Genomic DNA, 27,106 nt, shown 5'->3' on the forward strand with positions numbered 1-27,106 from the left:
ACAACTACGTGAAACTTATGTGCTTTGGACAAAGGCTACAAGAAACAGAAAAAAGGAAAATATCTATTATGTTAAAGACATGGGTTAATGGGTGAAAATTTTTAAAAATTTCTTAATGTCGCTACTGTTACTTCAGCAATTAAGTACTTGTCTTACCAAATGCCAAGGAAGACAGTTTTCATTTTTGACGATCTGGAACGAAACTTTTTTAAGCCTTTTCCATTTTGCTGTTTCAGAGCAGAAACCTTAACGAAGAAAGTAAGGAAAAGTTTTGTCTCTTCCATGAAATCACTTGGAGATTAGTCCTAGCTGAGACCTGAGCCTTTTGAGTTCTTTTGTTGGCAGAAAACTCAATGGGGGCGGGAGGGGGGTGGGGTAGGGAGATGAAGAGACCCAAGAGAAGTGTGGGATTTGCTTCCTTTTTACAAATCCCACTTGATGGAGAAACAGGGAGTGTATTTTAATTCTCCGGCAGTCAAGGCAGAGGTTGCTGACTCACAAGAATTCATTGATATCACGTCCAAAGCAAGAGCAGGTTAGGATGGATATTTCTGGAACCCTGGATAGGAGCGTGTAGGAGAGAAGGGTCCACGATCACTCTTGCTTGTGGCTGTTGCCGTATATTAGTGTGTATTCCTTGGCCCTGTCTACTGCTCATAGTGATTCATTCTTGAAAAAAAAAAAAAGCATTAATAAGTTTATTCACATAGTATACTTTGTATGATTCCATAAGTGGTGTTTCAAGAAATAACAAGTCTTGACAGCAAAATAAATTCTTAAATTGGGGATTTGGACATGGATTCTGTGTAATGCTATTAACCTTGCTAAGAGATCCAAATGTTATAAGGGCACTAATCCCATTCATGAGGGCTCTGCCCGCATGATTTATCAACTCCTAAAGGCCCTACCTCCTAATGTTATTGAATTTTGGGGGGACACAAACATTCAAACCATAGCAATTTCATAGGGGGGGAAAAGCAGTATTCATAGGATAAAACAATGTTTTGATAAATTGGACTTCAAGAAAATAGCACATTTTTCCTCTTCAAAAGATACCATTTAAAAAATGAAAAAGTGAGGCACAAAATAGGACTTATAAGTATTTGTAACACAATGTCTGACAAAGGTCTTATATTTAGAATGTTTAAAGAACTTTTACAACACAATGATGAAATAAACAATTTTTTAACATATGGAAAAAGACTTGAAAAGACACTTCAGTTGTTTCAAGCCTATATTGAGATACCACTTACAACCACCAGACTGACTAAAATTAAAGAGACTGAGAATAACAAGTCTTGGAGAGAAGGCAGAACAAGTGGAACATTTCTAATGAGAGTGTAAAATGGCATAACCACTGCAGAATAGGGTGTTTCTTAGTAAACATTGAGGAACCTTATGACCTAGCAATTCCATGCTTACATATATATCCCAAAGAAATAGAAACATATGCCCACAAACTTACTCATGAATGTTCAGATCAGCTTTATTCAGAACAGACAAAAACTGAAAGCGACCTAAATGTCTATCAGTAGGGGAACGGATAAACAGTTGTGGTGTAGTCATTCAATGCAGTACAGACTCCTCAGCAATAAAAATGAATGTGGGGGCCTTGCAGGAGGCAGCCGATGCATGTTTTACTCTCACATCGGTGTTTCTCTCCCTCTCTCAAAACCAATTTTTAAAAATCTAAAAAAAAAAATTTTTTTAAATGAAGACTGATACATGCAACTGTGGATGAATCTCATAGGCATATGTTGAATAAAAGAGACTTGGTACAAAGGACTACATATTATATGGTTCCTTATACAAAGTTCTAAAACAGACCAAAGTAATCTGTAAATATAGAAAGTCAGTCATCAGGTACCTAGAGTACATTGGGGAGACTGGCTACAGAGGGGTACAGGAAAACCTTGTGTGGTGATGGAAATACCCTTTATCTTGATTGGCATGTATTCGTCCATTTGCCAAAACTCATTGAACTGTATGCTTAAAATCTGAAAATTTTATTGAGTGTAAATTATACTGCAGTTAAGTTTTAAAATAAGAACATGATGACATTTTAAAAAATATAATTAAAATATTGTTAGCATCTCATTTTGTATATTTTTTAAAAAAGCATTTGCCAGGTAAATTTATGAGGAGTTGTTCTATGTTTCTAGGGTGCTTTATTAAACTTTCTAGGAGGCAATTCAGTGAGCCTGTCATGAATAATTTAATTTTGCACTTAATAGTCTGGTTAAATCCAGAAATAATGAGGTAGGCCCCATTCCCTCAGGGAAACAGTTCTTAACATCTACAGCTTTCACTTTCACTTGAGTGTTTTATATTTTTAAAATACGTACCAGTTTTATTATATTTACTTTTCTGTGTTTTCAGAGGCTAAAGTACTTGGTGTCTTAGTTAACCTACATATGCCTTAAAAACATGAGCATGTTCATTTTGGATTTGCTTTCAAAAAAATATTCCATATCTAATCTGCATCAGAAGAATCTGTCTTCTTCCACGTACATCTTAAGGCTTCACAGTGAGTTGTGCATTTTTCCTGTCAGTTTTTCCTTCTGCTTTGTGTCTTGATGTCCTACAGGTGAATTGTTGCCATCTGATTTTCACTGGCCATGTTCTTTGAGAAAAAACATAAGCTTTCTGGTTAAATCCTCCTGGTTGTAAAGTCCTGGTCACTTTCTGAGGGATTGTGTTATAAATCTTAATATTATTGGGGCAAACGTTAGGACAACAAGAGTCACGATGAAAGGGAGTATATACTCCAGGTAAGGATACTGGGGTGCCCCAAGTCTGGCTGGCCCAGATTTCGGATGTTGTTTGCCCCGACCAACAAGTAACATCTCTGGTGATGAAAAATTCAAGATCCAGTTCAGTTTATAGGTGGAAAATAAAAGCTTGAAGACAATTAACTGGACTAGAGTCTAATGTCCACAACTGTGTATTATAGATTGTATGGGAACACAGGTTTCCCCTGTGAAATTACCCTTATTTTTATCAAAGAGCCAAATTAAGACCAGTTTATTAGTGCATTAAGTCCAGTTTCAGTTTGGATATTTGCATAAACATAACAAGATTAGTAATGGATCATATAGGCTCTCTTCAGTCTGCTTTGCTGGAATCTCCAGGTTGAGCTTTAATTAGCCTCTCAAGGTGGAGAAACCAAGCCACACAGTTGCCATCAGACTTTGGGCGGATTCCTCAAGTTCTTGAGGTCCCCCGAAATGTCTTGAGATTCTTCCTTTGCCATCTCCCAGGAAAGCAGCTGTGATTTCTTACCTGGAAAGACTGCCATGAACCGTGTAAATAAGGTGCCAGGCTGTTTTCCCAAGGGGATTCTTATCGACTTCCAAAGTCAATCTTAACTCCTTAAAGCTGTTTGGGGACATCCAGCGTCTAGGCATGTTTCTCTAAACATGACATTCCTGTCAAAGTCTCGATACCAGAAATATTTGACATTGTCTTCCAAGTATACTGACCATTATTACTCTAAATCTTTGCCTTATCAGACACCAAGGACATTCCCAGGCTCTGAGATGTTTGCTCAGAAGCTGGGGAGGGGACCTGCGAGCTAATGTCTTGTTTGGGCGGTGCCTCAGAAAGAGGCAGTTGAGTGAATAAACATTGATTTTGTGCTTATATACATTTTTTATGATCCTTGTCTGCTTCAGTGTTTGTATTTAGGTCAAATAAAACCTAGTATATGTGCTGTGCACTCCTACAACTCAGGTCCCTGTTGTAGGAAAGAAAGAACAGTAGTCTGCTTGTACCTTTTCATAATCAGGAGGAGCTGAAAAATATTCTCATGTCCTTTATGGAAAGGTTTAGGCATCTTCAGAAATCACTCGAAACATAGAAGGTGTTCGATTACCTGCCAGTGTGAGGTTTTTAATCTGTTTTATTCTTCCAAAACCAAAAAGTCATCTCCAAGATCGAAGTCTGAGTTATTTGGTAGATAGAAAATGCATTTGTGTGAGCTCCCTAATAAAGCTCTGCTCTTAAGAGATCACCAGCCTTTGATCTTTCATGTCCTGAGTCATTACTAAGCCATTTGTTCTGAACTGTACCATAGATGCTAATTATATACTAACATATTTGTAGACTTTTGCAGTATCATTTAACCTATTACTATTCTTGGTGTTCAGAAGAGGCTAAAAGTTCATTCTGAAACCTTTTCTCTTAATATACTTTATATTAAAATTAGAAAGGATAATTTATCTTTAGCTTATTCAGGGACTTGTGTGTTACCTAATAAAGTGATTTCTACTCACTTGATTATACTATTGGAATAGTTTACCTTCCTAAGCTATATTTTACTGTGTTACTAGAAAAACATAAAATATAGTCATGACTGTAAGTGATGTTTGCTGGTAAATGAAAGTCATATAATTTATTTTGAGACTGATTTTATTGGCTTTCCAGATGAATATTGTATTATTAATATATCTTAAAATAAAAAAGGAATTAAGAAGCTACCATAAACCCCTTTTTTGGGAACAAGTTGGAGCATAAAAATGCAAAAATAAGATGAATTATGACATATTAAGAGTTCTGTTGGGTTAACATTTTATTTTACAAGTAGTTAAATAGTTTAAGAAATATTTCTTCCCTTCAGTGTTAATACTAAATCAAGCCGGTCTCAGATACATGTTAGTAATGCTCAGGGTGGAAAATACACACCTGTGGTGGGAGACTATGTCATGGTAAATATGTTTGTACAGCTGTGTGCTAATGTTAGTTATTACAAAGTACATTACAGAATCGTGTAATGAGCCTCATTTTCAAACAACCATTAACTTTGGCTTAGAAATAGCTAATTAAAGAATAGCTTCATTTTTCAAGTGCAGACTGTATAAACAATATATAGCGTCGCCATAGCTATCTGCAAACTCTGAACTCATACATTTCATCATAAGTGTGTGTTGGCTAATTTCTGAGGAAATAGAGACTTATGAGATTATTTCGTATTTATAATTTATGCTTCCATTGCGTATAATGCCTACTCTGAGTACCAGACTGAGTTTCCATTAAACTTTATTGCACTTACGCGGACTCTTCTGTCATGCTCTAATAAAATTATAAAATTACTTAATTGGGTCTGTGTGAAAGTGTCCTTTATCATTAATAATGCCATTTATTCCATGGGGTTATTGGTTTTGGATAACATGTATGACTTCATTCAGATTTGCACTAGAATATGAACAAATATTATTTAAAAATTAGCTAAGCATGGGTAAAAGCACTTTTTAAAATGTACTCATAGGATTTGGAGGATTTTTAAAAATATTTTATTCAAAAGCGTGAGTAAAATGTTATCACCAAGCGTGTATTGCTGTAGTGTTATCTGTAAAACTATTGTGTCTGAAATATTTCACAGGCAGTGAGTGGTTTCATCCTTTTGTGTAACTTCTGAGCACCTACTGTGTGTTCTGTTAAACTCCAGAAATATCAAGATGGAAGGTTTATTTCCTGCCCTCAAATATTTTAGTTTCTATCTCTCTGGAGAAAATACCAAGCATCAGCTTGTAATTACTAGCAATTACTTTTTTTTTCCCAATCCTCACCCGAGGATATGTTTTCATTGATATTTTGGAGAGAGAGGAAGGGAGAGAGAAACATCAATCGGCTGCCTCCCCCAACTAGGGATCTACTGGGGATCGATCCTGCCACCCAGGTATGTGCCCTGACCAGGAATCGAACCTCCCACCTTTTGGTGCACGGGACCATGCTCCAGCCAACTGAGCCACCCAGCCAGGGCATATGTGTACATTTACTTGTACTTGTGCAAATTATTTATCAAAAACCTATTCCTTATTAGGCACCAGGCTGGACACTCAGGTGCAGACCAGATACAAGAGCCTCCTGCTCGGCTCTTGGCACTCCCTGTGGCAGTGACAGAATGTAAGAGAACAGAAGTCACACAGCCGGCCTCAGAGTCAAGACAAAGATCTCAAAGGCCACAACATGATCAGAAATAGAAAGCTGTGCCCTGTAGGACCGGGAGTGTGAGCCTGCCGAGCTCCTGCCCCGGAGCGGGGAGTTGCTCAAGAGCTTCTGGGGAGCCTGGCAGGAGACGGGAGATGGAGCCGGCTCCTTGCTGCAAGGGAGGCGTGAACTGAGCAACAGGGTTCATGGGCCAGAGGACACTGACTCATGTCCCTGGGATCCCTTGTTTCTCATAAGATCTTACTGATGTGCTTTCAGCAAGTTCCTGTGCCCAGAATTATAATGGATGTTGTGGGTTAGAATAAAAAACGAAGCTGGCATCTCCAGAGCTGCAGGGTGCAGGAGGGCTCCATCCCGCCTGCTAAGAGCTCTGCGGGCGTGTGCTGTGTTGCAGTTGTCTCCATTTGTGGATTTTCTCCCAGGGAGTTGTTCGAGACCAAGATTACTACTCTGTTAGGGAAACCACCTAAAACTCCCCCGCCTCACCTATTTTCAGGGCTGGATTTTGTGCACTCTCGCCTGTTTCCTGTTTTCCCCTCTGATTGCTTTAGCTTCTGCCCCATTGTTTGCTGCGTTTGTCTTAAATTTATCATATTGGTACTGTGCCTGCTTCCCGCGTTCCCTGTACCTTCTGCCTGTCACTTCCTTTTTCTCCTTTTGTCCCTTTTATCCCCGTTTGCCTTCATTTCCTCACTTGTCAAACTCTTCTGGGAGGGATTTCGGAAAGCTAATTACAGGGGGTTGACTCACAGTTAACTGGGGTGGGTTCTCAGGGCCCAGACAGCCGAGAAATAAAAGGCAATCACACTGTATCCATAAGCTTCCCTAAACTTTTGTTGAACCTATTTGGTTATTTTACGTTTCACTGAAGAATGTGAGCTGGAAAAATAGCAGAGTGATGGGCACGTGCTTTCAAGCCTGAGCGCTGACGTAGGAGGCGGTGGGGACAGGCCCGGAGCGGGGCGCCCTGCGCAGAGATGTGACCTTGAGATAGATCCCAGGTGATCTGCAGGACTCAACCTGAACGACTGTATTTTTACAGCAGGAATGTTGTTGTTTTAGTTTTTTTGTGTGTTTTTTTTAAAAAGCACTTATAAAACCTGCAACTGTACTTGAAAGTTTTGGAGTAAAGTGAAAAATAGTGACTGGAACTGAGTAGATTAAAGAGATTTATTTCGACGTTGCGAAAGGATTGCTCTCACCCTATCTCTTTGGTTCTTAGGGGTCACTTGTATTCTCTTCAAAGGTTTACCTACGAAATGGTTAGAAATGAAGTATAAAATTAAGACTGACTCATTTCGTAAGACATTAAAGAATTAAGACAATAAATTGATGAGCTACGTTTATTTTTTGTGGATAAAATAATTAGCTTTCCTATATCAAACTACTCGTTTGGGTGTGTAAATATAGAGTGGGGATGTTACTGTTAAGAGCCATATTATCTAAAATATGAACTTGCAAGTTACTTTATTTGGAAAAGAAGTTGGTTCATAAAATATTAACTTACTCGAATTGTATTCTTTTATTTGCTTAGCAATAAGATGCTGCCCTGGTAGCTTCCTTTTCCTCCTTCCCTGTGCTTTCACTGTTTAACCTTTAGTCTTTAAAAAAAGTCACAAGTTGTTAGCATTAAACCTTCCGCAAGAGAAGAGATGAAAAATACAATAGGACCCTCTTATTGGCATTCATCTTTGGGGTAACTCATAAATTCTGAGATTTAAACACCTCCCTTCTGTATGATTGGTACACTCCAGAGCCAAGTGGAGATAACTTGTTCCCAGATTTGTTCTTGAAAGTGGGAGTAGTTCATTTCTTAAAAAACATTCTAAAAAAAAGGGTAAGTTCTGCTTGTATAAATAATACTATTACATGTTTCCCTTCTCCGAGCCAGTATAGACTTACTCTGATGCCAGGTGATCCAAGGGAAATCATTAAAATCTTTGGCTGTTATAAAATTCCTTGCTCCTCTATTTGAAGTTAGTCTTGATCAAAGGGACCAGGATTTAAATTTTTAAAAGCAACTTTAAAAAAATAAACACTCTTTTAGGGAGACTTGTGCAACTCCACAGTTGAACTTTCCAAGCAAAGTACCAGAATCCAGAATCCAGAGTATCGCTATATACAAATTTAATTGCCTTTCAAAATATATTACACCAATGGGATATATTAGTTTTATGCTTTGAAGTTCAGAATCAGAAAAAATTCTTTCTTGTGGCCTGGTGAGGTCTGCACATGATTATTAATTTGGATTCAAGGGTTTTATTTGACCAGCTCAAGGGCCTTTGCCCTCAGAGACAAGACTACGTGGCTACCAGGATCTTCCCTCCTTGTTCTCTCTTCTCACCTACCCCCGCTTTTTTCCACTTGCCCCCCCCGAGAAGGCTACAGAGTTAGTTACCACTGTGAGAATAAGACAATAAACACTGCCCCCATCTTAGTAGATTTGCTGAGAGATCTTGACAACTTTAGTCCTCGACAGTATCAAGACTTTATAAAACCCGAGCTCAGCTGTAGTTGTCCTGGGCACTGCCTTTGGGTACCAGTGGCCAGTGTGCCAGTATCGACAGCAACCACTGTTGCCGACAGAACCACAGATTAGCAAAAGCAGTTCTTTCCAAAAGGTGTGCTGCTCTGATCTACGTAAAAGGTGCATTTCAGCTTTATGCCAACTCAGGGATTATGTTAGAGATTTGTGACAGTTCTACTTGTTTTTACATAGAGGTCCCGAGCTTGATCCTGGTGCTGGATTTGACTCCGTGCAAAGCCGGCAGGGTGTGGGCGGTGTTATTACTGAGGCATTCCACTTGGCAGGCGAGGGGCGAGCTCTGGTTGCCTAAGATCCCATAGGGGTGGCAGCAGGGATGCCCTGTGAAGGGAATGGGGCCTGAGGGTACTCAGGAGAGTCCATAGGAATTCCTGGTCCTTCACTGAGATGTCCAAGAAAGCGAAGACTGTTGGGTGACTAAGCCAAACAGATGCTTTAACTTAGGAACAGAACAGAGAACGTGCTAGTTTCATTTCTCTGACTCTGTTTTTCCACCCTTTATTGTACAGTAGTATTGGGCACTTTCGGCGACGGACCATTGCCTCATCTAAATACTGGATACTTCGAATAGATTGTGATGCGTAGCTCTTTTTGTTTCCTTTGAAGAAAGAGGTGGCCTTGGTGAGATCCTGTTGTTAGCATAACTTGGAGCTCTGATCGATGACTGTGGAAGCTTGTTTTGTTGTTGCTGCTTTGTAATCAATATAACTGATTGCCCATCTTCAAGGTGTTCTTTGGCCAAGGCAGTGCTTGGACCAAATGCTTGTTACATATGGGTCATGGCCATTTTCACTGTACAGTTTTTGTTATAAAGGAATAGGAATGTTTATACATTCAATTTAAATACTTCCCCTGACATTTTGGTCAAAAGTTTTGCTCTCTTAAGTCATTTGAGTTCTTGGGAACAGGTTAACAGAGCAACTTGTGGATTTTTCTTTTCTAAAGATGTCAAAGGTTAAGGATACCTAAGACTGGGGCAGGTTTTTTCCAGCCCCAGTTTTAGCATTGTGAGTCTTTTGGGGATGCCAGAATCTAGTAGCACAGGTCATAGCACACACTTGGTGGCTTAGTATGGGGCTCGGGACAGCTGCCTTGTCATGTCAGTTCCCACCACTGGAGCATTTATCAGTCGACACCCAGGAGGTCTGTTAAGGCTCACAACCCAGAAAGGTCTAGGATGGTAATGACCAACTAGAACTTGCCTAGGCTTTCGGCATTGGGGTTTGCAGCGAGTGTGCCAAAGATAGCTGTTGTTGGGTAGCCAGATCATGGAGCATATCAGTCATTGTGATGACCTTTGTTTTCATGTTTTTGAAGTGGCATTTGCTGAGCTCTGTGACATGTCTTTAAAGATGTTAAGATAACTGTTACCTTCCATAACCTAATCCTAGCCTCTAATGTACCCTCATGTATAAATGTAACCTTTCAGCCATGTCTGTGGTTTCAGTCTAGCAACCCTGCTATGTTGGGATACTTTAAAAGATTTCTGAGCCCTGCCCAGTGTGGCTCAGTTGGTTGAGCATCTTCTCATGCACAAGAGGTCACAGGTTCAATTCCGGGTCAGGGCACATACCTGGGATGCAGGCTCCATCCCCAGTAGGGGGCGTGCAGGAGGCAGCAGATGGATGTTTCTCTCTCATCGATGTTTCTCTCTCTCTCTCTCTTTCCCTTTCCCTTCCTCTCTCTCTCAAAATCAATAAAAACATATTAAAAATTTTTTTATTTGAGAGGCCTAAGTAAAATATTCTAGTATATATATTGCATCCTTAAATTCTGATATAAATATCCTTACTCCTTTTCCATTTGTTATTAAATTCTTACCCTTTAACAGCCATCTCACAGAATTTTATTTCATAGAAACAACTTTCTGAAACCAGACATGGCATGAGTTTCATAATTTTGAACTGCTTGAACTTCTGAATAACTAATAAGTGTGTTTTCAACATATAAAACAACTCCCACGACATTTGTGAAGTGCCTAACCCTAATAATGCCTTCTATCTTAGAGTGTGGGTAATTTAAAGTTCTCTCCTTGCCAAAAATAATATGACCACATATTACAAGAAGTATAAGTAAATAAAATAGGATTAGAATGTTCATTTACCTTCTCCCATGCAGCTTCATTTGATATCAGAGAATGTGATGTGTCACAGAATTACCTAATCTAAGCCTTTAGCAATGGTGACAGGTGTTTGCAGGTGACACATGTATTTGCCTGTAAAGTCTGACTTTTGGAAAATTAACTGGCAGGTATTTTTATTTCATGACATAAGGAAAGCAAGGGTAACTTTCTCCATAAATATTAGAAGTCTAACTTGACAGAAAATTTAATTTATTGGTCATAATCCCTCTGAACATAGGCACACCACATTCATTTAGATTCGTTTAAGGTCTGGTGACAATGCAACTGAAGGTGTTAAAATACTGTTCTAATTAAGTTAAGTTAAGACACAGCAGTCTTCATGCTAGGAGTGGAGCTCATGCCAGGAGTGTCTGTTGTAAAAGTAAAACATCTTATTTTGAAATCCTGGATTGCAAACCAGAAATATTTGGGAAACTCTCCAGAGCCCATGGGTGTATTATGCTTTGCTTTGAAATCTTCGTGCATCATAAGATTATATTCTTAGATGATCTACAGTCTGGTTATTTTGTTATGGCTGAAATGATCCAGTTGTTTTTGATGTAAAACTATCAAATCCGAGCCTCCCATCTCCTCTAAAACATAACACATTCTTTATACTTTGTGTGGGAGAAAGCGTCTCAGGCAGCAAGCTGTTTACTCTGCTCAGATCAAGATAAAATGTTCACCAGAATTCCAACGTGAGACCCATTGTAATCTAACCTGCCGGAGTTATTTTCACATTTTAAAAAGTTTTTTTAATAGTAATTTTTTGGTTCCGTTAAGGAGAGCTCAAATTTTTGTCTGCTTTTTGTATCTCCTTGTAAGATTTTTCTTCTTCTTCACAGAAACAAAAAAGACTGCCTTTTGTCTGAAAGTTACTAATCTCTATGCTTTTTGCTTTAAAATATATACCCCAGCTTTGGTCTTCACTTGGTTTGTATAGATTAATAAGTAAATTTCATTCTGGATGATCAAAATGCTTCTGGATTATAGTTGACCCTTGAACAACACAGATTTGAACTGTGTGAGTTGACTTATATGTGGATTTTTCAACAAATATATATAGGACTGTATATGTATTTCTCTTTTTTATAATTAAATTTTTTTTTATCCTACCTGATAATATATGTATTAATTTGAGAGAGAGAGAGAGAGAGAGAGAGAGAGAGAGAGAGAGAGAAGAGAGAGAGACATTTATGTGAGAGAGAAACATCAATCTGTTGCCTCCCACAGTTGCCCTGACCAGGGATCGAACCCAAAACCTTTTGGTGGACGGGACGACACTCCAACCAACTGAGCCACCTAGCGAGGACTATGATTTTCTTTCTTTTTTTCTTTTTTTTATCGTTGAAAGTGTTACAGATGCCCCCCTTTTTCCCCCTTTGGTCCCCTCCACCTGGCAAGGACTATGCTTTTCTTAATAACGTTTTCTTTTTTCTAGCTTACTTTATTTTAAGAATACAGTATGAAATACATATAACAGACAAAATATGTGTTGATCAACTTTATGTTATTGGTAAGGCTTCCTGTCAACAGTATCCTATCAGTAGTTAACTTTTGGGGGAGTCAAAAGTTCTGTGTGGCTTTTCGACTGCACCGGGGTTGGCACACTTAACCGCTCTCCCCCATTGTTTAAGAGTCAACTGCATTGATAGTTTTTAATCAAATGAAGCACAGGATGTAATGAATACAAATTAAGTCTCCCAGATTCACCTATTTCCGCTTTATCACAGAAATCATAATTGCTACAATAAAGTCAATTGGCAATTAAGCAGAAAGTCTATTAAACTTAACGGCTTACTGTGGGGGAAACCACTTTTATTTGTTTTCATCATTTAAAAACATGTCTGCTAATGCCAAGGACAGTCCTACCTTGGAAACAAAACAGAAAGAAATTTTCAAAACTGCCCAGGAATCAGCTTGGATGATAGCTTCTGGAGTGACCTCTACTGGTTTAGAGAAAAGCCAGTGACTGACATCTCTCATTATTCGGAAGCAGTTTAATATTCAGGATTTAAAAGCTGAGAATAGTGTAACATTGCAGTCAGACTTACAATAATATATGGGACCTTGACTGTTGTTTCTTTCCCACAGCGATGGTAGAAGTGTCCTTGGGGCCCATATAAGTCAGCAGGAAAATAGGATTTGTATACTGAATTTTATTTTGCAGATTACATTCCAAAACTACATATATTCTGTTTAATAAAGGACATATGTAATAGGAACAAATTGTAAAACGTCATTTTTTAAATTAATATTTGTTAAGTGCCTGCCAGGTACAAGATCTTCCTGAAGGGTATAAAAATAATAATATAACAGTATCACCTTGCGGTTAAGTGTAGATTAAGAGGGTAAACGAGGTATACAGGTGAGCAGGAAAAAAAATTAATATGTGCTAGGTGCCACTAGAGAGATCTCAGGGTCATAGTGCTTACTGAGAATCGGATGAGGGAATTTCTGGCTTAGGTAGTCAGGGAGGGCTTCATGGAAGATGTGTTACTTGTCCTGCGCTGTAGAGAACGGATGGGTTGTGGCTGTTGGAAATGTGAACGAAGGCCGCTGCGGTGGAAGGAAGGGGGTGAGCGCTCGGGGTGTGCACCAGCTCGCTGGAGTAAAGCCCGTTGTTCGGCAGCGCACCCCGTAGGAAGGGAAGGAATCAGACATCGGAGGGTCTTGTGTCCAACCCGGGTGTTTAAACTTCACGTGGTGGGTACGGAGGTCCCATCGGTGTTTTCTGGCCTGGGAGCAGCTTGATGATACGATGTTGGGATGATGAATCTGGAAGCTCTGTGTTGCTTAGATGGGAAAGAGGAGACCATAGGTGAGGGCACGTTATTAGGCTGTTGTGGTGATCTGAGGGGCTGCTTTAACAAGCTAAACCAAGGCAGCAAAGAGTGTTAAATACCTTTGCTTTCCTTTTTGGGGGATTTTTAGGTATTATAGCATTTGCCATACATATGACATGACATCAGCATACCCTAAGATTGCAAGGACTGAATCTTTTTAAAATATATATATATGAATATATATATATGAATAAAGATATATATTCTTTAATGAATATATATATATATATATATATATATATATATATATATATATATCTTTATTCATTTCCGAGAGAGGAAGGGAGAGGGAGAGAAATAGAAACATCAATGATGAGAGTCATTGATCGGCTGCCTCCTGCACGCCCCCTGACCAGGAATCGAACTGAGATCTCCTGGATCCTGGGTCGATGCTCAACTGCTGAGCCATGCTGGTCAGGTGGGACTGAATCTTTTAATGTATTTACTTGACTAAGTGCTTCCCCTTTTCCCTCTCTCCCTCCTCCTGTCATTTCCCTCCCCAGGATTGGCTCTTTCTACCCTCTATGAGCTCATATATTGTCTTTAATACAGGGACTCTCAGAATGTGGGCATCACCTGGGCATTTCTAGAAAAACAAATTCTCAAGTCCCACCCCAGGCCCTCAGACTCAAAATCTCTGGGGATGGGACTCAGCAGTCTGCCTCCTAGCAGGCCTTCTAGGAGATTCTGACGCACATTCAGTTTGCGAATAGCAGAGCTATTGGCCTATTGGCTAGAAATTTGTACCTTTATTTTTTTATTGAGACAGATGTATCCACATAGTATGGAATTCACCATTTTAAAGTGTGCAATTCAGTGGGTTTTAATGTATTCATCACCATCACCACTATCTAATCCCTGAGCATTTCTATCACCCCAAAAAGAGACCCCATACCTATTAGCAGTCACTCCCTGCCTTCTGTCCTTACCCCCCACTAATCTACCTTTAGTCTCTATAGATTTGACTATTTTGGCCAGGGCATAGTCTTATTTTCTTTAATTATCTTCATATAATTAATCAGTACACCCTGTTAAAAGAGTTGTTTACACACTTCCATTAAAGAAATCATGGGGAGTTCGATTTCATGGTTTCCATAAATTATCACCTATTTGCCAGTGGATGTCCTATGTCAGTTTAAAGCATTGGTTTGCAGGTTTTTACAAGGCTTTTGTGTCGTGGTTGTGGCATCATCGGGCCCCACATTTTTTAAGGCAGTGTCAAATTCATCTAACAAACCGCTGGTTTTGTTTGGGGAAACACGAGGAGCACTTATCACGGTTTTAAACAATACTTTCCTCTTTAATAAAGAAGACTCTGCCTCTTTGAAAACGATGCACTTTCTGCCCCAAAGAGCAGGTCCCACAAACCCATGTGCGAAAGAGCACAGGCATCCCCGGAACTCGGAAATAAACACGGGTTGGTGTTTATTTGTGTTAGTTTAAATGCAGTAGCCCCGCGTGTCAGAAAACCGAGCCTGCGACACTTAAGTTAGTCTAAGCAAGCAAATAATATCAGCGAACATGGCTTTAATCTACTAAGTAACTTGAAATCCAGAAGATCAAAGGAGCTCCTAACGAAAACCAGCCCTTCGTGCCATTTCTCCGTGGAAGCAGGAAAAGGCTAGAAATTATATGTCACCTTCATATCCTGGCTTGTGACCTTGGGCTCAGATCAAGCCCCTCTGCAGGCCAGCTGTTACCATTATTAAGACCTTGCCCCTAGGGGTTAAGTGGGAGGAAAACTCCTGCCCTATAGGAGAGCAAACACTGCAAGTCCCAGCCCCTAACACGCCTAATTCAAAGCCATCTGATCTGCGGGCTCTTGTCATTGAGCCTGTCCCACCGCTCGAGAGCGGCCCCTGCCCGCTTCTGCTCCTCTGTCGCGTTGTTTCTGCGGGCAGCCTGCTGGGGCTTTTGCCACTGCGACCATTCGCTGACCCAGCCGAGCCAGGGGACTTTCTGCTTTCAGCATCAAGGTAATACTTTTCCTCCCGCGTCTGCCTGTCTGTGCAGATTCGTTATCCGGGGAGAATTTTTTTAAAAGCTGAACCTTGTTCGGTGCCTCTAGAGTTGAATTTGAAATTCCAGCTCACACTTGCTTTTCAGTGTGAACTTGGCAGGGCTTCTCCGTGCATTAAAGGCCGGTGTGTGTCGCAATCGTCTTCTGTCTTGCACAGGAAGGTAAGGCAGGCTGCTTCTCAGGGTGGTTTATTAAAATGTGCTTTCTTTATGAAGATGGAAGGAAACCTCAGATTTAAAGCAGTTTGCATCGTTTCCAGCTTTGAGGTTTTTCTTTAACCACTAAATAAATCAGGGAATTTTAAAACTATGTGCTACTCTTATTACCACTTGGTTGCAAACTGGATGCAAAATTGTAGGAGTCACTTTAATCGCTTCTGTGAATCAGATATTGTAAGAAAGTAATAAAATGTTAGCATCTTCCCCACTATAAAAATAGAAGTTTCGTGAAGATAACCACTTAGAACTAAGCTTCTACCGGGAAGTTTAACTCTTATAGGTGTTAATTTTGAAGACACAACTTGGTGTACATTGTCCAGTTGTGTTTGTGTTGATCAAGTGCCTTATGATGTGCTGTGGGCATTTTGGAACAATGGTAACTACATTATAATCGGATTTATTCCTTAAAGTAGAAGTCAGAAAAAATTTGCCATGTTTACTTTTGCTTAAAATGAGAATGGATGATTTATATGTGACTGGTAGAAAAATTCAAACTAGTTTAACTTGTGAAAGACTTGTGTGTCTGAGAGTGAAATGTAAACCTTAAAAGAATGAGATAAAAATTTCATAAAACTGGGGCATTTCATGCAAACCATTGACTGACTGTAATGACTTGCAGTGAAAATGCCAGAAACAGAGAGCATACTTCACAGTTTGCTAAAATTTTCTTTGACAGGTATTACTGTTGAAAGAAAAAGAATGAAATATGTTCTTTTTACCCACTAGAGGGTTATTATAGATGTTAGTATTTATACTTTTAAAACCCTCCAGTTCCCTTTGATGGCTGGGAAGTCACCAAACTATGTAAATAAGCTCTGAACTCGCGTTTCACTTGGAGACAGTGGGTTCACTATTTCCCATGGTTTTAATGTCTGTTGACACATTTCTACTCTTTAAAAAATGTTAAAACGAGTAGTCTTTTTGCATTCTTTGATTTATTTTAGAATTTTGCATTTCAAAAAAACTACCTTAGGATGCTTTCATTGCCCAAATCTTGAGTATTAGAGTATTTCATGGGACTGTGCTTCCTTCGTAACTTTCAGTATACAGAAATAAGGCAGAGTATTTTTCATGCTGTCCAGGCTCCATATAGCTCACCTCTTAGACCCGAGTGATAGAGCTGTGAGCATGAACTGTTTGCACTGATTATGAAAAAGATGCATAATACTTAAGAGTCGGAAATGATGGCCCTACAAAGCATTTTAGAAAATACATGTTACTAGGAGAAAAAGGTGAAGGGATTAAGGAAAAGAGAAAAGATACAGACAACATTATGGTGATTGCCAGAAGGAGAGGGGTGGGGGGAATTGGAGGAGGGCAGAGGGGGGACAAATGGTGGCAGCAGGAAACTCTGGCTGCTGTGCTCCCTGGGGCTGGATCAGACACTCTCACGGCGCAGCTCTTCTGCCTCAGCTCAGTGCGGGTGATAGACACAGCCTCGGCACACTGACCACATGAACAATTCCTATTTTTAAAAAGTTGTAATTTCTGATCACATCCTAACACAGGATATGGACAAATGAACTGCTTAGCCTGTCAGCCTTCGGGAAGAATATAAAACAGAGCAACCCTAGCAAATTAGAAAAGGGAGACTTGGGAAAGCGGTGCCTTTGCTCTGTCTCAATTTTTATTCTTTTATTTTTTTAATCTCTATTAAACAGGCTCACTTATTACAGGCTCACATATTCGATTGCAAGAAAAGCTTCACAGGGAACGCTGTAGATGTTTTTTATATGCTTCCTAGATAAGGACATTCACTTATTTAACTGAAAAAAAATGTGATTTAATTACCTTTGTGAGCAAACAGGAAGCCCACATGAACAGTAAATAGAATTTCAGTTCATCTACTCTATACAAGAAAGCAAATAGCAGAATCATAAGCATTTATAGTAATGATTTAAGTAAGGAATAGAAAAAATATTTCTGAAAGGTGTACCCAGGCTCTTACTAAGTTAACTTACTGACCCAATTCAAGTAAGAAAAGATATTTTCCTAAGCTTTAAATCTCAGAGTCTTTAGGTAAAGCATATCTCTTAACTGTGCTTCCTATAAAAACTTTGAGGGCCATTTCCCAAGTTGCCCAGTAGATGGAAGGATCCCCTTGGGGTGTTATCTGGTGGGCTCTGCAGGGAAGAACCCATCTGGGGAGCTGCTCTAGGAATCTGATTTGCTGCTGCCCCGAACAGCAGGGAGCGGGGCCTGGTGGTATCAGATACTTAGCAATTGCGGGGAAAGCTGAGGTAATTCCAAGGGCAGCATTAAAAAACAACAGCTTACCATCTACGTCAAACAATTTCCAAGGCCTTTGTGGTGATCGATCTCAATTTCTGACTTTATGGAAGACAGCATAAAAATTCTCTCACATTCTTTTGGCTCACACTATGTGGGAATAGAATTTTCTTAATTTGATTGACCTCAGTAATGGTTTTGTTCCTTTGAGCTGCTAAGTTTTGAGGTTTTGAGATGTGTGAAGTCTTAGACATTCGTGGTGACTTTAGACACACTTGTGATCTACTCAGCAGCATTAGTGAAGCTCAGTAATCTGATCCTGTCGCTGAGCAAAAGCTGTGGTGATACAATAAGATTGCTCAATTGTAAACTTGCCTGTTTTGCAGTTTTAGTGGAGCCAAAATAGTTGGAGATGAAATATTATGGGCTAACGATAGAACGATCACATCTTGAGGGGCCTGTTTATTACCAAAGCATCTTGTAATTCTTATTTGGCAGGGATGTGAGGCGGGGTAGCAGGCCTGGTGTCTGGAGGCTGTCTGATCCTAGAATTGGAACATTTAAGATGCTTAAAATGCAATAAAAAATCTTTTTCTTTCCTGTCTACTTTTTTCCCCATAAAGCTTTAGGAAACATGCTCTTTGTTTTATGTTTTAAAAATCTACCTTTGCCCAGCTGGCATGGCTCAGCGGTTGAGCATCAACCTGTGATCCAGGAGATCAAGTTTGGATTCCCGGTCAGGGCACAGGCCCGGGTTATGGGCTCGATCCCCAGCAGGGGGCGTGCAGGAGGCAGCTGATCGATGACTCATCATTGATGTTTCTCTCTCTCTCCCAGAAATCAATAAAGACATACTTTTTTAAAAAATCTATCTTTATTGTTGAGAGTATTACAAAAGACTAAATGAAATAGAGATAAGCAATTTATCAGATATAGAGATCGGAGGAATGATTATAAGGATGCTCAACAGCATGAAAAAGACATAGAAACTATGAAAACAACCCGGCAGAAATGAAGAGTGACATAGCAGAAATAAAGAACACACTGGGAAAGGAAACATGCTCTTTTAATAGAGGGCCTTGTGGCTTCATTTTTTGGAGATTGGCAGATTGGGGATATATTTTTTCTTGAGAGTTAAATAAACTCAGTAGACAAATTGGCTATATCCTAAACTTTATTCAAATGATCTAAGCTATTGTGGCTATGTGACAACTTGTTTATATTTTCACAACATTGTTCCACGTGAATTCTGCACTGTTGTCCCTCAAACTGATGTCTTATTAAGGGTGTCTCTTTGCCGCACCCTTATCCCCACCCTCATAACTTCAGAAATACTATAGATTAGACCTCTTTTCATTGTAACAAAACAAAAAAAGGGAAGCGAATTCAAATACTACAAAGCGTATCTAACGTTAAGTACTAGGTCCAATTTTTTTTTTTTAATATACAGCAACATTCTTCAAGCAATATTTTTTTAATGTTGCATATTTTGAGAGGCAGTTGCTTGCCACTCGGAATAGATTGATCAGCATTAATTTTATGCAACATAAGTCATTGGTTCTCACCCCTGGCTGCACATCATCTGGGAGCATTTTCAAAATTACTAATGCCCACATCACATTACAGTATGAATTAAGTCATAGCCTCTGGGGCCAAGGCCCGGTGTCTGTAATTTTTTATTTATTTATTACTTGAGTGATTGTAATGTGCAGAAAGGGCTGAGACCGCTGCAATAGACTCGTAACTTTGTGAATATTTATTATATTTATTGCCTTTCCTTCAAGATCTGCAGCAGGCTCTAAATGGATGTCTTGGCTGGTTCTTGGGTTAGTTAACTTATCAGAGGGCTTTCTAGAATTTGTTTGAAAGGCTACTGATAGATATTTCTGATTATAGAGAGCATCTCTAGTTTTATTTTGTATATCCTTAATTATACAAATGAACATAAGTCTCCAGACTTAGGAGTCAGTGGAAATTAGTGCAACTTAATAGCATTAACAGAGTAGAATAGTTTAAATAGAATTTAAATTAATCTGAAATAGGAACTCAAAGATATAAGAAGCTTTCCCCCCCCCCCTCCCTCCCTCCCTCTGTCAAGGGCATTGATGCTATGGATGTAGCACTTGTCTCATAAGTATGGGGAGAAGTGGTGAAGATTCTGTAGAATGATCATTTTTATGCATGACCTTGAAAAAGAGATCTGTCTTGAAATATATATGATATATATGTAGGAACTAGTGTTTATGCTAAAAAGAGGATGTTATCCACTATCATTTATCTCAGACTATAAAAGATAAACTTTGTTTTATACCCACATGTCTCTTCCCACATCGACCTGTTACCAAAGGCACGTTGGACATAAAATGAATGAGAGAAATGAGATTCATGTTTCCACAGCCCTGAAATTCCTATTGCTCACCCCCACAGGTATAACAATCTCTGCTTTGACAACCTAACTCATATCTAGCTAGATTCAGGGTCTTCAGATTTGTTATGGTACATACACTGTAATATTCTTCCTAAGGTTACTTCACTTTTATTTTTGTTGTTGTTACAAATTGGGGAAGGAGGGCTTTATCTGGCAATTTAAATTTTTTTCTGTATCATTGAGCTCTTTGTAAATATTATGAACATTTTTTGTAGTAATGAAATGTATAATATTTACAGTTTATCTTTATTGATGCCTTTATCCATATATATCTTATCTTAAAAGAGGCTATCTAAAAGTGTTAGGTATATTTCCATTTTCAAAGATGGTGTTTGTTATACATTTACTCTACCTTCTTGATAATATAAATTTAATGGGGAAACAGGAAGTTTTCATTGTAAAAGAATAGTAATCGTTACTTTTGGATTTTTTGCTTTCTTATGATGTGATGGAAGGCACACTAATACCTAGAAAGTTCTTATGAAATGTATCTTTAGTGGTATCGAATAGATTCTCAAATGTATAACACTGTGTTCTTGGGAAAATGGCTTCTAACACATTGCAGTTTATGCTTAAGGGGAGTAATAACCATAATACCTTATTTTTGTATAGTTCCTTGCAACATATAAAATGTTTATAGGTGATTAAGTGAAGATATTTAGACCTGTTCTTATTGAAGGAGAGTGTAATGGTAGAAAGTTCATGAACTCGAAGAAAAATAAAAAAATTTAATTTGTCTCAGAAGGAGAGAAGATTATATTTCTTTAAGACCATTCTTTTGAGTTCCTTAAAAGCGCCCGCTCCTTTGATTCAAGATACAGATTTTGCTGTCAGCTCACAATGGCATTATTTTGAAATAGTTTAAATGCTAAATGACCACGTGGGCAGGGCAGTTCCTGGCCTTGCTTTTCAGGTCTGCATCATATGATACACGGGTGGATGGCACCTCTTCTTAATTCAGGGAAATACGTCTCTTAAATGTGGGCTTGTCCCTTGGGAAATACTGAATTCAGAGGCTCTTTTTCACGTGGACCTTCAGACTGAACATTGTATCAGTAGCCTCCAGTGGTCCTATAAAAGCCAGTTGAACTTGGCAATGCCCTAGAAGCACCTCGAGGTAGTGGAAAAGCCTTTCTTTTCGAGATGTACGGCTCTGAGATTGAATTTCCATCATGTGATTTGGATCGGTTATACTTTAATATTTTTGACCCTCAGTTTTCTCTATAATGGTTTAACCGTATCTTCATAGAGGTGTTGTAAAGAAAGTATTTCACATAATGAGTTATTAAGGCACACACACCATTTTTAATAGTCCTTTCAGGGGGAAAATATTCCTAGAGACGAAACCTGGTTGATGTCCTTTTACCGTCCGTCTTGAATAGCTCACTACAGGAGACGCCTAAAACACAATTCTTTGTCAGTTTCTGTTGTGCATTTAGAGGAGCTGTTTATTGTCTGCTATAGCACTAAGTATTAATAAGTCAGCTTAGTACCAGGGATCAGAAATGAGACCATCATTTGGGGCTAAGCATCAAGCAATTTTAAGAGGAACTATTTTATATTAAAAGAGGTTTGGTAAACAATGGGTACAGTACACCCCAGTCTGCCTTTATACCCAGTGTGAACAAAGATTTCAGGTATCTTTCTACACCCATCTTCTAATATGTAGTTAACTGGGCAGGTGCTTCTATCTATGTGTGTGTTGCACTAAAGAGATTTAAGATTTCATTAGTTATGTTTCTATGCACACAACAATTTGAGTCCTAAAATAAGCCAGAGTTAAACTTGGTTATCAATTAGAACCTCCATTGTTAAAATGCTTTACTTTTCTCTGTCTTAATAAAAAAAAAAATGGGCCTTTATTTCTCTGTCAAGTGTTGTCCTTTCCCTACTTGTTTTATCCATTCTGCTTTAATACCCATCATTTTCCCATTCCTTAGGCCTAATTTTCTTGTAGGCTTCCCACCTCGTTTGTGGTTGGATGTTGCTACACAGAGTGTGTTCCGGGGACCATCAGGGTGGGCCATGCTGTTGGCAGCTGGCTGCCCCAGTCCAGATGGGCTATATCAGAATCTGCATCTTAACAACATCCCCAAGTGGCCCTTAATGTCGGAGAAGCACTGGGTTAGTGTTGTGTATTTTATCTAGAGAAATTGTGCTATCGGGGCATCGTTCTTTTGAAAAGATGATTGGCTACAACACAGAACCTTGTAGGTTCCTAGTTATCCTCAGAGGTAAAATAAGTTTGTTTCTGTTTTTGCATATTAATAATAATTACCTTTGTTCATTAGTAGTCACTGTGCTAGAAACTCTATCTGTTGTTTTACTAAAGTCCTATACATTTGTAGTAAAAGTTGCAAGCAGTACAGGAAAGTAAAATGTGAACGCCTTCTCCACCCTTCCACATGGCCCAGTCCAGCTCTCCCGCTGGAAACAGTGTTAGGATTTTCTTGTCCTTCTAAAATGATCTGTGTGTCTTCTAACCATGTGTATGTGTGTCCGTCGCATTTTTAACTAAATGGGTTCATACCATCTAGGCTGTTCTGCAGCGAGGTTTTATTTACACATGAAGATCTATTATGGACTTTTTTCCATAGCAACAATCCTGATCCAGCTCATTTTTGTTCTTATACGGCACCCCCAATGCATGGATATGACAGAATTCAATTGGCCTGTTGAGAATTTAGATTGTTTCCAGTTTTCACTGGTACGGACAGCGGTGCAGTCAACAGCTTCATCCCCACATTTATCTTTACACATTGTTCAACTATGTCCAAAGGATAAATGCCTGGTAGAATTGTTGGTCAAAGATGAGGGTATTTTAAACTTGGATTGGTGGTGTCATGTGGCTGTCTCAGAGGGCTGCACCAATTTGCATTTCAAACAAATTTAACTCTGAGAACAACCAAGACTTAGAGACTCTAAGAGTGTAAGTAACTTGACCCAGAGTCTCACCTTTCAAACTCAGACCTACCCAGGCTATTTCCTCCAGGATACAGATGTCTCGGCTGCCATTCTAAAGCATAATTTTGGCTTTCAAACTAGGAAGCAGCATTCTGTATTTTTAAAATATTTTTAATATTCTCACTCAGTGAAGCAATAATGCTAATTCTTCCACTATAAATACATAGCCCTTTATAGTTTTCAAGACATTTTTACATTCTCGTGGTAATCCTATGAGATGGACACTGATTAATATCCTGATTTATACATATGAAGAACCGAGGCTCAAAGAAAAAAACACTTAACTTTAAAAATATAATCAAAAGAAGGTCCGTGGACAAAGGCCTTGTTGCCCCCACACTCCTGAAGCACTCAGGGCATAAAAATGCTGGTGGAAAAGTGGAAATAGGGAGTTTGAGATTAGTGGCATTGCCTATATTGCTGTTGGCATATTAGAAGCATGAACAACAGGAAGTACACTAAAGTACCTGGCCATGGGCCCCATCACACCTCAAAAATAGCTTTTCTGGCAGCCCCTGCATATTATGGCCCTGGGGAAAACGGATGATTTCAACATAGCTAGCTGTCTTTTAAAGTTTTCATTATATTTGATCCAAAACTGAGTTTCAACTTCCACCATAAACACTATGATCACTGCATTTATAATCACAGAGCATTATATTTGCTACAATAGTTCCTTTTTTTATGATACTGACTCTCATCTCCTTTCCTGTTCTATCTTGGGCTCAGATAAAATCTTTTTCTCATTTGTCTCAGTTCTAAAGAGAGAAGAGCTTTCTCTGTATGGCCTTGGGTCGACTCTTGAGTTCAGATGGAAACTTTGCTGTTCTTCTGGTCCCCCAAAGTCCCGCACAAGTTCATCCACTGAACTTGATCCATAGACATTCCTTAGGACATTCTTTTTCCTGGTTTTGCTTTTTATTATTTTTTACTTATCTTTCATAACTTTTAAAGTCAATTAGATTTTTTCATTTTATGATTAAAGACACAATCATAGAAATCTCATGTGATTTACTTCAAGCCAAAGTCAGAGTTCAAATTATTCTTTACTATCCATTAGTTTCTACTCCGTTGCAAGAAGTCTCCAAGTTACGAAACAGGTTCTGTTCCAAAAATTCATTTGTAAGTCAGTGATTTGGCATTCGGACTGCATTTTACCACATTGGAGAAAAAATATTATAAATGGTGATTAAGTCCCTTGGCTGGCCTGCACGAATCTATTTAACTCTTACGTAACTACAAAAATGATATATTCATAATAAAAATAAGAGGAGGTGAGTGATAGTTGTAATTCTGGTTACAAAGAAAAAGAAACATTATTTTTTCCGGAGGAAAAGTAGATTCAGTTAGAAGATAGGGCGACGTGAAACCGACAAGAGCCCAGAGGGGATGGCAGGGCGCTTTGATGGGTGTTGGAGATAGATGGATGGCACTCTGTTGAGATTGAAAACTTTAAAGATTTTGTTGTTAGATACTTCCCACTAGCATAACTCACCCGGCAGCTGTGATTAGAGTCAATAGGATTGACTGAATTAAATACTTAAAAAAAAAAAATAGACTCTCTGAGATGTTAACCAACCTGGGATGGTAGAACCAAACCATCAAACTAGAAAAGCCTTCCTCCCACCATGTTGATGGAAAGGTGAGAGGGAGTCTTTGATGTTCCCAGTCATCCCAGCAGAGGCCATCCACCGGGGTAGCTTGACCCAGGTCTGGAGCGTGAGTCATGGGTGGAGGCGAGAGAAAACTCGAGCCTTCAGTATTTGTACAGTGAGAGTTTCCACTTCTGGGAAATGACTGCATTGACCTCATCCAGCCTTGGCTTCTTAGGTTATCTAGACTGCCTTTCACTTAAGCATCCAAATAAGCATCTTACATTTCAATTAACTTTTTTAAAAGTCGAGTGCCTTTTTCAATGGCCTTATGTTCTGTTGTTTTCAGAGCATTTTCATACTGCTTTTTTGTTAACAACAAAAGGGGGGACTTTTTCTGTGTAAACAGAAGCTTAAGTGAGCAGATCTTGCCGAGATTGCTCGTTAGGATAAGTGATTGAAGGAAGACTACAGTTGTCCCTCCTGGGTCAGGTTAGGTCCCTTAGCAGCTCCCTACCCTGCCTCCCTACTAGTCAGATAATATGGTACATTAGCTACCACTGCTTTGTGTTGGGTATGTTATCTGAATGTATTACAAAACATGTAAAACTGTGTTTTATAGTGTATAGTTATACCCAGGAGTGATTCAGTCAAGGAGAGAGCAGCTCTATTTACTACAATTCAAAATGCCTCTCAATAGCCGTTATAAAAGGCAGTTGGGATTGGCAGACCGCTTTCAAAAGTTGTAAGGCTGATGAGAGAAGTAATAGCTTTTTGATTTGATATATGTTTTGATATTTATAAATGCTTTGTTTTTTCACTAAAACAATTTATACAATTCCATTTCTTCTTAGCTTTGATATTTATATAATGGAATTTGTGTGTGTGTGTTTGAGGAGTTTATCTAAAAGATAAATAAATTGATAATGCTAAATTTGTATCCTAGCATAATGAGTGTCTTCTGTGTATGAGGCTGGAAACTTTAGGCATTGTTTTGGCATGTTTTGCTCAGAAATGCCCGAGTAGTTTTTATATTGGGTGAAAACATGCATGTCCTCAGACTGGAGAGAGATGATTTCTTTGGGTACCTGTGTGTATGCAGAAAGTAGGGATGGCTGGAGAGCGATTGTTCTAGAAGCTGTTTTGTCTACTTAGAAGTATGCCATGCCAGAGAGTTAGTGAGCCAAACCATGGATTTCTTTTTCTCTTGTTGGCCTTCATGTAAGGTTAAATAGACCAATCATAGCATTTGATGACCCATTTTCTTAACAGCAAATTTCCAGACTTCATGTTGGTCAGAGGGTGGTGAGTGGGTGAGGGGAGAGGGAGGCAGTTGTCTGTTTTTGCTTTCATTTGTTGCCTGGGCAGAAACATGCTACTGGTAATCTGAGCATTGTTTTATTTTTTTACATTGAAGGCCTGGACCCTTTAGTGGGAGGAAAAAAATTAAGAACAAAAATCTCATGTGAAGCTAATCCCATCCCTACTATTAATTTTCTCACCTGCAAACGATGACTGCTACTATAGCACATAACATAAAACCAATTAATAAGTTCATGGCAACTCTCGTGGCTTGTCTGTTCATTATTTTTTTTTGGCGTCTTATTTATTGACTTAGGGGATAAAACTTTTGTGTCTAATATCTTGATTGCCACAGTTCTTTGCTTAGCTGATTAGTTTTTATTTAATTTAATTCTTACTTGAGGATCTGAGTGACTTTGAGGAAAAATCATGTTTTCTTGACAGTTTTCTAACACATCAAACATTCTTAAGATTATTCACATGAGTTTAACCTACACAGCTTATAGCCCTCAGAGTGGCCCTTCGTTTTGCCCCTGACTCCTATGTCAGGACCCCCCAGTGATACTCTTGAAAAGTTGAAGGGTGATATTGGTATTTTTTCTTTCTTTTCTTCCCCTTCCCCACCCCACCGTAATTCTTGACTGTTACTTGCACATCTAGGATGGCGAGAGAAGAAAGACATTGAAGGTAGGGGTGGGGAGTAGTCAGGAAGGCTAGGAGAGGGTTCCCAGGGTGCACGAAGTAGCTGGGAGGAGAGACGAGGGGGGCTGAGGTGTTGGCTGGCTCTGTTGCACCAGCCAGCCTTGAGTTATCAAAGAGCTGTTTTTAAGTATCTTTCCTGTCTTTTCTACTGATCTGCCTGCCTGACTCTAACTGGATGATTTTGTATCA

At 39.1% G+C, this 27,106-nt stretch overlaps 1 protein-coding gene across 4 annotated transcripts in view; it reads left to right on the top strand.

Annotated features, from left to right (window-relative positions):
* DISP1 (dispatched RND transporter family member 1) overlaps nucleotides 1–27,106 on the top strand; it is a 100,706-nt gene that overhangs the window by 39,260 nt on the left and 34,340 nt on the right. The window contains exon 1 of one of the 4 annotated variants that reach the window (XM_081124058.1): nucleotides 15,276–15,438. The exons of the other annotated variants lie outside the window; for them this stretch is intronic. The gene's annotated coding sequence lies outside the window, so the exon portion shown is untranslated. Of the gene's footprint in view, nucleotides 1–15,275; nucleotides 15,439–27,106 lie in introns of those variants that run through there. 4 annotated transcript variants of the gene reach the window in all.

This window comes from Miniopterus schreibersii (genome assembly GCF_964146895.1).
Source record: "Miniopterus schreibersii genome assembly, chromosome: 21".
Taxonomy (NCBI): Eukaryota; Metazoa; Chordata; class Mammalia; order Chiroptera; family Miniopteridae; genus Miniopterus; species Miniopterus schreibersii.